The 10,000-nt window shown below is 38.2% G+C and overlaps 1 long non-coding RNA gene across 1 annotated transcript in view; it reads right to left on the reverse strand.

Annotated features, from left to right (window-relative positions):
* LOC138853779 (uncharacterized) overlaps positions 1-10,000 on the reverse strand; it is a 293,182-nt gene that overhangs the window by 211,483 nt on the left and 71,699 nt on the right. The window lies entirely within an intron of this gene.

Consider the following 10,000-nt stretch of genomic DNA (forward strand, 5'->3'; position numbering starts at 1 on the left):
AGAGTTGCGTTATTTACGTTCTTAGGTTAGACTGTCATTTTTCAGTACAATATACCAGTTCTAATGCACCACAACGCACTCAAAAACAATAAAAACTGCTGCCACTCGAACATAAAAAAACGAGGACCCACTGTGCGCACTATAAAAGTCTAAGCCAGTTAATTACTATTTAAGGCTAAGAGGGACATATGCCCAACATTTATACTATAAGATATACTTCATTCATAGACAGGAAAGCAATCTATGGGTAAAGTAGTATCAGTCCCAGAGAAGAAGCTCTTACCTCTAAGCAGAAGTCACTCAAACCACACCACAGCCGCGTTAAGGTGACCCATCGTCGTGGAGGCTGTGGGGGGGGGGGAGTAGGAACCAACAATTGTGGGTTGCATGCCAAGAGGAATGGAAGGGAGGGGTGTATTAGATATAGATAATGTTTCAAAATTAATTGAGGTAGGACAGCAGCTCCTAGACGATAAATTAAACGCTGTAAAATTGAGTATGGAATTAAGCAATGTGAATAATGTATTCAAAGAAAAGTCTAAAAAAAAAATCTACAAAAAGGTATTATGTAAAATTGCTATAACTAGGCTCAGTTCAGCATACTATTAAAGAGAACATATTAATTACAGATTATTAGCAGCAAATATAGCGTCATATACAGAAGACAAAGTCACTTACAACATTTCGTTTTGCAAGTTTCCCGAGGTCTACAACAAGATAATAGCACTTATATACCGTAATAAGCAAGGGGGCAGGACACACAGTATGAGGAGGTCACAGTGTCGAGGTCATATTAGGTGGAGTTATATACCAAGTACAAACAGTGATAAACTGTTTGTAAACAAACCATACCACGGGCGGGATTGAACCCGCGGTCAGTCTCAAAACTCCAGACCGTCGCGTTAGCCACTGAACCAGCTAGCCACAATAAGATTCGTCCAACTAGGTATATTTCTACACCATAGGAAGGTTACCATAGGCACCACTGTGACCACAAATGCAAGTTTTTACAGACGAATCTCCAGCTAGCGTGGCCGTGACGAACTCTAGCTCAAGTCCCCTCAATGCCGTCAACATGACTCACGAAATCGTAATGACACGATTGCAAACCATACCACGGGCGGGATTGAACCCGCGGTCAGAGAGTCACAAAACTCCAGACTGTCGCGTTAGCCACTGGACCAGCTAGCCACAATAAGATTCGTCCAACTAGGTATATTTCTACACCATTTGTGGTCACAGTGGTGCCTATGCTAACCTTCCTATGGTGTAGAAATATACCTAGTTGGACGAATCTTATTGTGGCTAGACCCTACGGGTCTAGTTCTACTGCTTGAATATACTGTACAGTGTCCCTACGGTTCATCATTCAAAGCAAGTTATGAAACTGAATCATCACGAAATGGATTCGGACTAAATCATTTATAAAGTCCGTTGGGACTGCGTCTTGCTTGAAGGATGACAGACGCTTATAATTAAGTTGTCAAGTTTGGACGTATATGCAACTTTGACTGAAGAGTTTAGCAAGTTATTAGCCTTGGAGGGTGGTAACTTAGTTATGAGGAAACCATTAATATAATATACCTTTGAAAGCATATACGGTATTATCATGGATGGAACACACTATATATCTATATATACCTATGATAGCATGTATGTTGCTATTATCACAGAGCGAAAGGAGTATATCCCTTCAATCTCGGTTCCATTGCCATCAACTTTAGTTCTGTTGTCATCAACCTCAGTGTTTTTCACAGAACGTCAATTACTTTCTTAAGAACGGCAGTTTATTTTCTAAGTTAGATCAGTTCTCTTCCCACAAACGTCAACTCCTCATTCCTGGAGCGTCAACTGATTTCCCTGGAACGTTATTTCTCTAGAACGTCAATTTCTTTGGAACGCCATTTTATTTCCCTGGACCGTCATTTTATTTCCCAGGAACTGATTTTCCTGAGAAAGACAACGATATCGAAGTAGCATGAATTAAATGCATTTACTGAATGCAATGTATAAATTATTATAGAAAATTACAGTATTAATAAATTTCAGAAAATTCTGTTGATGGACCAAGTCAGCAGTGGTAAATATACTTTAATATCTACCGAAAATTGAATAACCAAAAATTTACAATAAAACCAGTCTTAGACATTAAAAAAATCACGATAAAAGTGTCTTAAACATTGTGTTCACTACGGAACTCGTAGGAGCATTAAAAAAAAATCCCTTGAATTTTCCGTCCAAGTTTTACATTTTACAAAACACTTTAATCTTTGAGGTTATTCACCGCTTCTGCATTTAAAAAATACAAATATAATCATACACTAAAACTCAAGGTAAAATTATCCATCCCCCCAGAAAATAAAAAATTAAGTTTTATAAGAGGAAAATTCAGAATAGTCACACGAAGTTTAAATTACTTTCATTAATTAAAAAATATATAAATTATAAATAATCAAGTTAACAAAAATTATTGAAATTCTTAACTTACTAAAGCATACTGTGTGTAAATTGTTGTCGCCGCGGCATTGTGAATTTTCTCAGAATCAGCAATGCAGACTACGAGAATTCCCGCTTCCCGCATGATTTCTAGCTGGCACAGTGGTTAAAGCGTCGGTCTGGAGTTTTGTGACTCTCTGATCGCGGGTTCTAACCCCACCCGTGGTATGGCTTGTTTGCAATCGTATCATTACGATTTCGCGAGTCATGATTTCTGTAGCTGTGATTTCAGAGAATACATCTAGTCTTCCATGCTTCAATTTGATTAATTTATTCATTCAATATAAAGGTTAAGAGTGTCATGAACACAGTATAAAAGGTAATAATAAATTTTGATAAAGAACTATGAACAGAACCAGTGGTATTGTATTTGAAAATCAACGATAATCTCGAAAGTCGGATCAATACAGAATTAGTTTGATACAGAAGGATTATCTAGTGCAGCAAAAAAGTGACGGGGTATCCAATACATAAGAGGAGACACAGCTGCTGCAATACTCAGGTCAAACTTTATATCCGTTTTTGCTTTTAATATCTTAAACTTGTTAAAAATAACGTTCCAAAAATTATCAATTGTTACTATATTTAGGAAAAACGTTAAACTTGGAAGAGCCATTTAGCGCTATACAGCGTCTGTGGATGCTCCACAGCGTCTGTGGATGGTCAGGCTCTCGACACGTCCACGGCTCCGCGAAGGTAGTTTCTCCTCACCGAATCCGGGACACCAGAAAGAACTATTCAGGTTAATCACGTGTGTACATGAAAGAGCTCAAAAAGGAACAAAAAGGACACAATACCGTGACCGGAACATTATACAAATAACCCGCACAGAGGAGAGAGGAGCTTACGACGACGTTTCGGTCCGACTAGGACCATTTATAAAATCGGACCGAAACGTCGTCGTAAGCTCCTCCTCCTATGTGCGGGTTGTGTATAGAGTCCAAAGAAGAGTGACAATTATATTGATGAGTATTTAGAAACGGGAAAACGTCGACGAGGAGGGTGACAGGAGAGCGAAAGAGTGGGAGAAGAGACAGAGGTCGATAAGGTAGGGAGAGGACACTAGGAGTAGGTTATAAAAGAGGAGAAAATGGGGGAAAATGGGAGTAAAGAGGAGGAATAAGAAGACAAGGAGGAGGTACGGAAAAAACAGAGTACAGAAGAAGGAAAAGAAGTCGTGGAGGCGGGACAAGAAAAAAAAATGATTAAGGTAAGGAAGAGGAAGAAATCCTGAAGGGAATAGTGAGGGAAACAATGAAGTCAAAGAGGAATATATAAAACGGAAGGGGGAAAGAAAATGTGGTTAAGATAGTAACCGAAGTTGAAAAAAAACAGCCTTTCTGCAGTGCCTGCTGGACCAGTGCAGTTTTCTGAGAGGCCATTGCATTTAGGAAAAATAATGCTTATGTACATTAAGAGAAAAATTCGTAGAAAAAAATAATATTGCATTAAGAAATTCACAACTGCAGCGATAAACACCGACAGAAGCAATTTGAGAAAGTAAAAGGAATGAAAATTCAGACTCCAGAAAGAAAACTGGGAAAGAGCAGAGTAACAATACACGGCTACGTGGAAGTTCCTACAGAACAACAGTTAAAGAACTTCATTGAGTAACATAAGCTAGCACTGAAAAACATAATGAGTTACAGTAACAGAATTTCCTTTGGAGGAAACTATATAACTACGTGAAACAACACTACAGGGAGAAAAAAAAGAACTAAAGGGAGATAACTGCAGACCTACAATAGACCCAGAATTAAAGTGTGTAAAATCACACAATTACAGGGAGAAAACAATAGAACCAGGGGAGAAAAATACCACTGACGTGTAGGGGGAGGATGAACAAAAGAGAAGCAGCAGCAGCAACCAAACGGAGGTGCTGAGTACCACCAGCAGCAGCCAAACAAAAGAAAAGCAGCAACAAAAGCAGCGCACTGCTATATCATAACAATCCCTTCTGTTGTACTCTACTCCAACCTGACAGCTGGGATGGGAGGTGGGCTTGACAGCTGGGTGGGATGTGACCCTGACAGCTGGGGTGGGAGACCAGCTGGGGAGGGAGACCAGCTGGGGAGGGAGACCAGCTGGGGAGGCTCACCCCTCACAAACAATCCACTCGCCACACACGCTCTATGAATTTATCTAGCAAAGTTTATAACGATCTGTCTCTTCCTTTATTTACCTAACTACTTCCGTCTCTACTTCTAGTTGTACTTCTAGCTCTAGCTTCATCTAGTTATGACGAAAGAGAGACATCTGTAACGCTTGGATATCATTGTGCCGACGAAGTAACACAGGTGTTGCACATGTGTCTCATGCATCAACTGGTCAGTTACTGTATGCCATTAATAATACAATATTCATGTATTTTTAAATTGATCTAGCTCTTATTTTATCTATTTCTGACCTATTTGATATTCGTAAGATCCGGAAATAACTTCTGTGTCTTTCTTGGTTCAATCTCCTTATTTACTAAACACTGTGGACACTCATCCTGATGTCTCGCGTGACCTGTTTGAAAGGTCACCTTCCATATGTTCTCTCGTCTTGGTTCCTCCCATGGTCATCTTCCTCCGTCTCCCCTCGTCTTGGTTCCTCCCATGGTCACCTTCCAGTGTGACCCCCTTCTCCTGGCTCCTCCCATTAAAAAAAATCTTGAAAAGTTGTTTTATGCATCAGAGTTTTATGTCTTGTTTCGTCTAGTCTCGCTCTACACGCTTATGAAGTTATTAGAGCATTTTCATACTGCTTTTCTTGGTTGTTTTCTCCTCTTTTCCGGGACCAGACTGGTGGCCAACCTCTGACTGTTGTAGGGGGATAAGTGGATTATGCTTTGTTTGGGTTTCACGTTCACGTTGAATAGTGTGTGTGTGTGTGTGTGTGTGTGTGTGTGTGTGTGTGTGTGTGTGTGTGTTTTACGAGCGTTCATGTGCACGTCCGTGCCTGCATGCATTCGTGCGTGTGTTTTCCCCGAGGTGGGAGGAAGAGAAAGTTCAAATACACTTCCATTAACTTGAAAACTAAGAATTACAAGAACTGGTGTTTGTACTTGTGGCGGTGTGTCCATTCTCGGGGACTCTACTTCTCTCAAGCCTGAGTATCATGTCTGTCTCACAATCTGTAATGTAGCCTTAAGAGGTAAAACCTTGTTAAATGACTACCATTACACACATTGTGTGTGTGTGTGTGTGTATATATATATATATATATATATATATATATATATATATATATATATATATATATATATATATATATATATATATATATATGCAAGGAATTTGCGAGAACATGCGAAATATACACAAACACTGATCTCTGGCTAGTAGACTGGTAAAGCACTGCGTACCTTGTTCCAAGGTTCGTAGGTTCGAGTCTCCTTCAGCCAGAGATCAGTGTTTGTGTGTATTTCGCCTGCTCTTGCGAATTCCTTGCATTGTTAATATCTCTAGTAAGGTTGATGCATGCAGGGGATGAGATGAAAAGCTGTAAGCCTTCTCCCTGAAAGCTGGCTGCCTCGGATCAAAGTCTAGCGCAAGCTGGACTCCAAGGTATTGTCCAGTGTGGGTAGATTGGTAAAGCACTGCGTACCTTGTTCCAAGGTTCGTAGGTTCGAGTCTCCTTCAGCCATATATATATATATATATATATATATATATATATATATATATATATTTATATATATATATATATATATATATATATATATATATATGCAATAAGATCACAGTAAACAGGTGATTTCAAAATATGCAAAACAACCACTCTGAAAGAATAGAGAAATTCCAAGCGCTTTCGTGACTACTCGCATTATCAAGGAACTATGAAAGTAAAGCATCCAAGGAAGCTATATAAGGGGTCTGGCCAGCACCTCACTATCAGATCCCACAACGGTTAAACACGTGACGCGCGCCGACCCAACTTGGATAGGTCCTTTGCACAACTCACCCACAACCTATTCTACCCAAGAAAATTTAATTATTATTTGTCCAGTGTATTATTAAATTCTTCCCAAATTCTATTAATTATAAATGGATCTAATTTATATAAACCAAAGGAAATATTCATATTATTGTCAAAACAGCTTTTTATGAACCAAGATTCAATTATATTCCTGTCGACCATGGACTTGCTTGATACTACTTTCTCAACTTTTTGAAAATCAATTGGATGGTTAAAATCTCTTACATGAATAAATAGAGCATTGGAATCTTGTCCAGTTCTAATGCTATATTTATGTTGTTTTAATCTTAGTTCGAGATTTTTACCAGTTTGACCGTAATAAACTTTATCGCAAATTTTACAAGGAATCTTATAGACACATCCATCAGCATTTTGGGGGGAATTCTTTATCAAAAGTTTTTTTTACTGTATCAAGATTTTTGAATACAACTTTAATATTAAAAGTCTTAAGAAGAGAAGGCATATCAACCAAGTTTTCATGGTAAGGGAGAACCAACATATTTTTAGTTGAATAAGGCTGGTTGTCCCTTTTTGGATTGTAAAAAGTGTTTCTAGCAACTTTAAAAGATTTATCAATTACATTTCTTGGGTATTTTAAATCATTACCTATTTCATAAATTTTGGATATTTCCTCATCTATGAACTCAGGACTACAAATTCGTAAAGCTCTCAAAAACATTGATGAGAAAACAGACAGTTTGACTATCTTGATGCGAGGAATAATAGTGGACATAGGAACAGTTATTTGTAGGTTTCCTGTAAATTTTAAATTTGAATTCATTATTACCCTTAATAATTAAAACATCTAGAAAAGGCAATGAGTTATTTTCTTCAAACTCAACAGTAAAGTTTATAGAATGGGCTAAGCTATTTAATTTTCCAAGGAAATGGTGTATATCTACATTTTTGGGCATAAGACAAAATATTGCATACACAAAATTTGTGTATGCAATAATTTCGCAAAAAATATTCTGAACCTAACAATAATAATATATTTATTTACTACATGTACAAGGTATACAGTCCTAGCTGACATCAATGACATACTACTATATAGAAAGCCGCTTGCTATGCTGAACATTTTGGGCAAATTAGGTCAGTTTTGTCCCAGGATGCCACCCACACCAGTCGACTAACACCCAGGTACCCATTTTAAACTGATGGGTGGACAGGGACAGCAGGTGTCTTATGGAAACACGTCCCTAATGTTTTCAGCAGTACCGGAGGAGAATCGAACCTCGGACCTCAGAGTGTGAGGTGAGTGCGCTAGCGATTAAACTAAGGGACGAAAAAATATATTTCATTGTATTTGTTTTTATTAAATTATTGTAAAATTATCTAAAATATATTTAGTTGGATTAGGCTAAATTAAATTGCGCTTATTATAAGGTTAGGTCATTTTTATAAGGTTCTTTTGGTACAAAATTATTAATTTTTACATTAACAAACGAAAAAATGTATCTTTAAACGTATAAGAGGAAATTCTAAAAAGGACTTAATTTTAAACGAGTTCTTACTAATTGACCAATTTTACCTATTCGGCACGACATACTGTGTGTGTGTGCGTGTGTGTGAGAGAGAGAGAGAGAGAGAGAGAGAGAGAGAGAGAGAGAGAAACCGCCACAGGGGAGAGTTAAATGACAGCTCCAGGCCTTCCGTGTTGCAATCAACATAGCAGTAGCTTGCAATACTGCAGAAAAGAGGAGGTCAAAGTCATCCTAAGTCATTTTAGGGTCTATGAATTTACCGTGAGTGAAATTGACAGGTAGTCAGATTACCCAGAAACTCCATTGTAAAGAGTTTTAATGTTCGTTTATCTTAACTCTACTTATTTTAACTATTTTTCTATAACATATGACCTTTATAGATCTTAAGAATGGTTTCGTTGCCAATAGAACATAGGAATTTCCTGCTACTATATTTAAGTAATATTCCAATACCAATATTTTTACGCTGTTTAGTGTTTGAAAAATTCTTTCAGTCCTGGCTGAGCAAGTCACTTCACAGTAAACACTGGTTATAACTATGATCATAATTTTTAAAGAGGTTGACCGGTAAGCCATTGGAAGGCCTCTGTCAGATGACCAAAAGCTCCAACGGTGGGTCATCATCTAAGACCCGCGTCAGGAGACACTTGTCTTGTTTCCTGACAAACCTTACCTAATAGGAAACGATGCTAGAGAAATAGACTTGATTCGCTGTGTATCAAACAAGCAGACATCACTGACCTGTCAAACTAATCTGTATTCTTGCTGCCGCCTGTTGACGTTTGTCTCGCTTTTCCATCGCGTAGCTCCTGTCCACATTTCATGCTGGTGGAAGGTTTGTTTTATTATATCAACAAAACAATAAAACTGTTTGTTTATTCAATGTTTTAAATTTATTTCGTTACAAGCATTAAATTTCTGCTGTCATTATCAACTTAATATTGTCAACACTTCGCTGTCGTAATATACAAATTATAATCACAAGAAAAAAAACTATTGTCAAGTATTTTCATTTTCTTTATCCTAAATACACAATTCGTTGCTTGTCATCATCCGTAATTGTTAGCAAATTTAAATGAAAGGGGAAAGGTCCCCTCTATTTATGCTGGATTCTTAGTTAGGCAACCATCCTTAGGGATAATACAAACTAAATGGTTATAACTATGACCATAATTTTTAAAGGGATTGGACCGGTAAGCCAGCGGAAGGCCTCATCCAGATGACCAAAAGTTCCTACGACGGGTCATCATCTGACTAAGACTCGCGTCAGAAAACACTTGTCCTCTTTCCTGACGAAACTTACTTAACCTAACCATCCTTATGGAAGCAGCAGCCTCCCAGAGATGAGGTGCCGACCTCCAGGCGTAACATACGTACCTCACCATCATGAGTGACACAGCGTTGTGAGGACTGGACACAGGAGAGTACTGCAGCTGAAGGCCTCTTTGTACGGTCCACATTTATTAAATCTAATTACCTTCGATTCCCGAGGTGTTGTATGATCGCTATAAAACCTAACTTCATTTGTTGTCGCTATAGTTTCTATATTTTGCTGATTTGATTTATTGACAATACTTTTTGTTTTTATCTGGAAACATGTTCGTGTTTTTTTAAATTTATATATATAAATTATAAAATAAATTATGTGGGTAAGCGCTGGTCAGTATGGGCTAAGTGATGTGCCGTTATTTTGCAGTTTTCAGGCGAATTCTTCATGGTATAACTATACCTGGAGTTTACCTGGAGGGGGTTTCGGGGGTCAACGCCCCCGCGGCCCGGTCTGAGACCATGCCTCATGGTGGATCAGGATCTGATCAACCAGGCTGTTACTGCTGGCCGCACGCAAGCTGACATACGAACCACAGCCTGGTTGGTCAGGTACTGACTTTAGTTGCCTGTCCAGTGCCTTCTTGAATACTCAGGGGTCTATTGGTAATCCCCCTTATGTATGCTGGGAGGCAACAATTTTAAAAGTTTTTTTTAAATTTAAGTAAATATAACGCACCTATCGGATTGTTTTATTATTTATATCACTATCATAGCAGCCAAATTTC

Source organism: Cherax quadricarinatus, chromosome 39 (assembly GCF_038502225.1).
Source record: "Cherax quadricarinatus isolate ZL_2023a chromosome 39, ASM3850222v1, whole genome shotgun sequence".
NCBI lineage: Eukaryota > Metazoa > Arthropoda > Malacostraca > Decapoda > Parastacidae > Cherax > Cherax quadricarinatus.